Genomic DNA, 6,987 nt, shown 5'->3' with positions numbered 1-6,987 from the left:
AGTTGATGCCAAAAGCTGAAGGTCCTTATAAGCCTACGTAAGTGGTGTATGGTGTGAATCCTTACAAGCCTTTGTATTTCATTCCATTTCCAAATGGTGAATTGGTTCACAAGGATGCAAATGACAATTTGAAGGCCATGGTGTAACTACACCAACAAGTTTGTGTGAAGATTGAAGCTGTGTATGACGTGTACAAACATAATTCCAACATGCATAGGAAACCACGTGTCTTACAAGATGGTGACGTGGTTTAGGCGCATATGAGGAAAGAACGTTTTGCTAACAAAAGGAAGAACAAAAGTTGATGCCAAGAGCTGAAGGTCCTTACAAAGTGGTGACACATGTCAATGATAATACTTATAAGGTTGATTTGGGACGAGACCATGGAGTGGATGCTACCTTTAATATGGGAGACCTTTCACCGTATCTTGTTGAGGATGGCCTTGATGAATTAAGGTCATTTCCTTTCAAAGAGGGAGGGGAGGATCCATGCATGGCTCATGAAAAGCCGAAAAATGTGATGGATTAGTGATTACTAGTAGGCCAGAAGGTGGTTTGTACTCAATGGTTGGGTTGTGCATGGTAACCTACGTATTAAATTAGGGTCGCATGAAAACTAGGGCAACATTTTAAAGGCTTAATAAGTGCTCAAAACTGTTACTTTTTGCTTCGTCAAGCCTTCTAGCCATTGTTGATACTCTTTGGTGGATTTGGATTACACTTTAATGCTTCTTTTTGCTCCTTAATGGAGCATGGACACTTTTTTCATTCATCAGTGTGTCAGACGTTTTTTTTGTGTGGTTTCATGAGTTTCTTTAATTTCCATTATTAGTTTTACTGAGTAGTTGGTTGGGTGGCTAGTAACCACCAACTTTGTTATAAAGGCTTCATATAAGCCAATTATGCATGGAAAAAAGAGATAGATGAAATTTTAATCAAACTAACCTTTGTTCACTTTGAACAAGAGTTGATGCCAAGAGCTGAAGGTCCTTACAAGCCTTTGTAAGTGGTGTATGGTGTGAATCCTTACGAGCCTTTGTATATTATTCCATTTCCAAACGATGAATTGGTTCACAAGGATGCTAATGACAAGTTGAAGGCCATGACGAAACTACACCAACAAGCTAGTGTGAAGATTGAAGCCGTGATTGACGTGTACAAACAGAATTCCAACATGTATAGGAAACATCGTGTCTTTCAAGATGGTGATTTGGTGTTGGTGCATATGAGGAAAGAACGTTTTCCAAACAAAAGTTGATGCCAAAAGCTGAAGGTCCTTATAAGCCTACGTAAGTGGTGTATGGTTTGAATCCTTACAAGCCTTTGTATTTCATTCCATTTCCAAATGGTGAATTGGTTCACAAGGATGCAAATGACAATTTGAAGGCCATGATGTAACTACACCAACAAGTTTGTGTGAAGATTGAAGCTGTGTATGACGTGTACAAACAGAATTCCAACATGCATAGGAAACCACGTGTCTTACAAGATGGTGACGTGGTTTAGGCGCATATGAGGAAAGAACGTTTTGCTAACAAAAGGAAGAACAAAAGTTGATGCCAAGAGCTGAAGGTCCTTACAAAGTGGTGACACATGTCAATGATAATACTTATAAGGTTGATCTGGGACGAGACCATGGAGTGCATGCTACCTTTAATGTGGGAGACCTTTCACCGTATCTTGTTGAGGATGGCCTTGATGAATTAAGGTCATTTCCTTTCAAAGAGGGAGGGGAGGATCCATGCATGGCTCATTAAAAGCCGAAAAATGTGATGGATTAGTGATTACTAGTAGGCCAGAAGGTGGTTTGTACTCAATGGTTGGGTTGTGCATGGTAACCTACGTATTAAATTAGGGTCGCATGAAGGCTAGGGCAACATTTTAAAGGCTTAATAAGTGCTCAAAACTGTTACTTTTTGCTTCGTCAAGCCTTCTAGCCATTGTTGATACTCTTTGGTGGATTTGGATTACACTTTAATGCTTCTTTTTGCTCCTTAATGGAGCATGGACTCTTTTTTCATTCATCAGTGTGTCAGACGTTTTTTTTGTGTGGTTTCATGAGTTTCTTTAATTTCCATTATTAGTTTTACTGAGTAGTTGGTTGGGTGGCTAGTAACCACCAACTTTGTTATAAAGGCTTCATATAAGCCAATTATGCATGGAAAAAAGAGATAGATGAAATTTTAATCAAACTAAGCTTTGTTCACTTTGAACAAGAGTTGATGCCAAGAGCTGAAGGTCCTTACAAGCCTTTGTAAGTGGTGTATGGTGTGAATCCTTACGAGCCTTTGTATATTATTCCATTTCCAAACGATGAATTGGTTCACAAGGATGCTAATGACAAGTTGAAGGCCATGACGAAACTACACCAACAAGCTAGTGTGAAGATTGAAGCCATGATTGACGTGTACAAACAGAATTCCAACATGTATAGGAAACCTCGTGTCTTTCAAGATGGTGATTTGGTGTTGGTGCATATGAGGAAAGAACGTTTTCCAAACAAAAGTTGATGCCAAAAGCTGAAGGTCCTTATTGATATGATTCATCTAATAACATTGTGAAAATGGACCACTTGCAAAGGCACGAGCTATAAAGCATTCAATAAGGCTTTAAACGGGCTGATTAGAGAAGTTTGTACTCAAGAAAGTGCATGAAGACCCATTTGATCCGATTAAGGTTGGATTACCATAATTCAAGTCCAAGAAAGATTTACAAGACCCAATAAGAGCCATTAACAAGCCCATTTCGAATTTTTATAATTTAATTATGTAATTTTCATTTTTATTCTCCTAAATAAGTGAGTAGGAGTTGTAAGAGTCATATGTTACTTGAACCCTGCTCATAAGTATGTCTAGATTCATAGTTTTAAGTCATGGAATTTAATGCCTTAAAGTTGATTGAATTAAAGTTGCATCTTTAATTTATGACTTTTGAGGTGTCTCCAAATCGCATATAAATAGGTTGCTTATGTTCTCATTTTAATCAATCAAGTTTAGAATAAAAACAATGTGAGTTTTATACTCTTTGTCGTTCTTTTTGGAACTTTAGGAACTTATCAAGTTATGTAACTTGTGGCGTTCAAAACTTATCAATCAACTTGGTGGGTTGGTTGTGGCGTTTCTATACCAAGGTTCTTGTCTCTTTATAGGCAATGGGTCGCGGTTTCCACCATCACATTACAACAACCAATAGAACGATCGGGCAAAGTGTGTTCAAACCTAGTTTTCGGGTGAGTTCACATCATTTGGTATCAAAGCCAGATCTATTGGTTTGCATATCCCTTTTTTTTTGTTTTTCTTTTATCTTTCTTATTCTCGATTACATGGAATTCAAGATACACGTATTGGTAATGGGTCTTGTCACAGGTTGGCATGGTTCTTACTAGTGTTTATTGAATCTCTAAGTTTTCATCTCCTCGTCTATATTTCTTTTTATTGAATCAAGATACAAGTATTAATAGTGGGTCATATCACAAGTTGGTGTGGTTCTTATTATTGGGTTTTGGTTCAAGTTTTCTTATTTTTTTTCTTGTATTTGTTGAAAAGAAAAATCAATGAAAAAGAATGTTTGGAAAAAATAGAATGAAAAAGAAAAGAAAAAAAAATGTGAAGAAAGAAGATGAAGAGAAAAGAAAAAAAAAGAAAGAAAGGGAAAATGAAAAAAAAGAGAGAAAGAATAAAATTCCAAGTACAACTTTTTTTTTTGCATGATGAACCATCTTGAAAAAAAAGAGAATGATATGAGATGATTCGAGTACAAACAAAATGCTCAACATTATTTAGATTCGAGGTCGAATCATCTTCAAGAAAAGGGGAATGATATGATTCATCTAATAACATTGTGAAAATGGACCACTTGCAAAGGCACGAGCTATAAAGCATTCAATAAGGCTTTAAACGGGCTGATTAGAGAAGTTTGTACTCAAGAAAGTGCATGAAGACCCATTTGATCCGATTAAGGTTGGATTACCATAATTCAAGTCCAAGAAAGATTTACAAGACCCAATAAGAGCCATTAACAAGCCCATTTCGAATTTTTATAATTTAATTATGTAATTTTCATTTTTATTCTCCTAAATAAGTGAGTAGGAGTTGTAAGAGTCATATGTTACTTGAACCCTGCTCATAAGTATGTCTAGATTCATAGTTTTAAGTCATGGAATTTAATGCCTTAAAGTTGATTGAATTAAAGTTGCATCTTTAATTTATGACTTTTGAGGTGTCTCCAAATCGCATATAAATAGGTTGCTTATGTTCTCATTTTAATCAATCAAGTTTAGAAAAAAAACAATGTGAGTTTTATACTCTTTGTCGTTCTTTTTGGAACTTTAGGAACTTATCAAGTTATGTAACTTGTGGCGTTCAAAACTTATCAATCAACTTGGTGGGTTGGTTGTGGCGTTTCTATACCAAGGTTCTTGTCTCTTTATAGGCAATGGGTCGCGGTTTCCACCATCACATTACAACAACCAATAGAACGATCGGGCAAAGTGTGTTCAAACCTAGTTTTCGGGTGAGATCACATCACTTATAAGCCTACGTAAGTGGTGTATGGTTTGAATCCTTACAAGCCTTTGTATTTCATTCCATTTCCAAATGGTGAATTGGTTCATAAGGATGCAAATGACAATTTGAAGGCCATGATGTAACTACACCAACAAGTTTGTGTGAAGATTGAAGCTGTGTATGACGTGTACAAACATAATTCCAACATGCATAGGAAACCACGTGTCTTACAAGATGGTGACGTGGTTTAGGCGCATATGAGGAAAGAACGTTTTGCTAACAAAAGGAAGAACAAAAGTTAATGCCAAGAGCTGAAGGTCCTTACAAAGTGGTGACACATGTCAATGATAATACTTATAAGGTTGATCTGGGACGTGACCATGGAGTGCATGCTACCTTTAATGTGGGACACCTTTCACCGTATCTTGTTGAGGATGGCCATGATTAATTAAGGTCATTTCCTTTCAAAGAGGGAGGGGAGGATCCATGCATGGCTCATTAAAAGCCGAAAAATGTGATGGATTAGTGATTACTAGTAGGCCAGAAGGTGGTTTGTACTCAATGGTTGGGTTGTGCATGGTAACCTACGTATTAAATTAGGGTCGCATGAAGGCTAGGGCAACATTTTAAAGGCTTAATAAGTGCTCAAAACTGTTACTTTTTGCTTCGTCAAGCCTTCTAGCCATTGTTGATACTCTTTGGTGGATTTGGATTACACTTTAATGCTTCTTTTTGCTCCTTAATGGAGCATGGACTCTTTTTTCATTCATCAGTGTGTCAGACGTTTTTTTTGTGTGGTTTCATGAGTTTCTTTAATTTCCATTATTAGTTTTACTGAGTAGTTGGTTGGGTGGCTAGTAACCACCAACTTTGTTATAAAGGCTTCATATAAGCCAATTATGCATGGAAAAAAGAGATAGATGAAATTTTAATCAAACTAAGCTTTGTTCACTTTGAACAAGAGTTGATGCCAAGAGCTGAAGGTCCTTACAAGCCTTTGTAAGTGGTGTATGGTGTGAATCCTTACGAGCCTTTGTATATTATTCCATTTCCAAACGATGAATTGGTTCACAAGGATGCTAATGACAAGTTGAAGGCCATGACGAAACTACACCAACAAGCTAGTGTGAAGATTGAAGCCATGATTGACGTGTACAAACAGAATTCCAACATGTATAGGAAACCTCGTGTCTTTCAAGATGGTGATTTGGTGTTGGTGCATATGAGGAAAGAACGTTTTCCAAACAAAAGTTGATGCCAAAAGCTGAAGGTCCTTATAAGCCTACGTAAGTGGTGTATGGTTTGAATCCTTACAAGCCTTTGTATTTCATTCCATTTCCAAATGGTGAATTGGTTCACAAGGATGCAAATGACAATTTGAAGGCCATGATGTAACTACACCAACAAGTTTGTGTGAAGATTGAAGCTGTGTATGACGTGTACAAACATAATTCCAACATGCATAGGAAACCACGTGTCTTACAAGATGGTGACGTGGTTTAGGCGCATATGAGGAAAGAACGTTTTGCTAACAAAAGGAAGAACAAAAGTTAATGCCAAGAGCTGAAGGTCCTTACAAAGTGGTGACACATGTCAATGATAATACTTATAAGGTTGATCTGGGACGAGACCATGGAGTGCATGCTACCTTTAATGTGGGAGACCTTTCACCGTATCTTGTTGAGGATGGCCTTGATGAATTAAGGTCATTTCCTTTCAAAGACGGAGGGGAGGATCCATGCATGGCTCATGAAAAGCCGAAATATGTGATGGATTAGTGATTACTAGTAGGCCAGAAGGTGGTTTGTACTCAATGGTTGGGTTGTGCATGGTAACCTACGTATTAAATTAGGGTCGCATGAAGGCTAGGGCAACATTTTAAAGGCTTAATAAGTGCTCAAAACTGTTACTTTTTGCTTCGTCAAGCCTTCTAGCCATTGTTGATACTCTTTGGTGGATTTGGATTACACTTTAATGCTTCTTTTTGCCCCTTAATGGAGCATGGACTCTTTTTTCATTCATCAGTGTGTCAGACGTTTTTTTTGTGTGGTTTCATGAGTTTCTTTAATTTCCATTATTAGTTTTACTGAGTAGTTGGTTGGGTGGCTAGTAACCACCAACTTTGTTATAAAGGCTTCATATAAGCCAATTATGCATGGAAAAAAGAGATAGATGAAATTTTAATCAAACTAACCTTTGTTCACTTTGAACAAGAGCTGATGCCAAGAGCTGAAGGTCCTTACAAGCCTTTGTAAGTGGTGTATGGTGTGATTCCTTACGAGCCTTTGTATATTATTCCATTTCCAAACGATGAATTGGTTCACAAGGATGCTAATGACAAGTTGAAGGCCATGACGAAACTACACCAACAAGCTAGTGTGAAGATTGAAGCCGTGATTGACGTGTACAAACAGAATTCCAACATGTATAGGAAACATCGTGTCTTTCAAGATGGTGATTTGGTGTTGGTGCATATGAGGAA

The sequence above is a fragment of the Lactuca sativa genome, chromosome 4 (genome assembly GCF_002870075.4).
Source record: "Lactuca sativa cultivar Salinas chromosome 4, Lsat_Salinas_v11, whole genome shotgun sequence".
Classification (NCBI taxonomy): Eukaryota; Viridiplantae; Streptophyta; class Magnoliopsida; order Asterales; family Asteraceae; genus Lactuca; species Lactuca sativa.
This window is presented reverse-complemented; position numbering follows the sequence as displayed.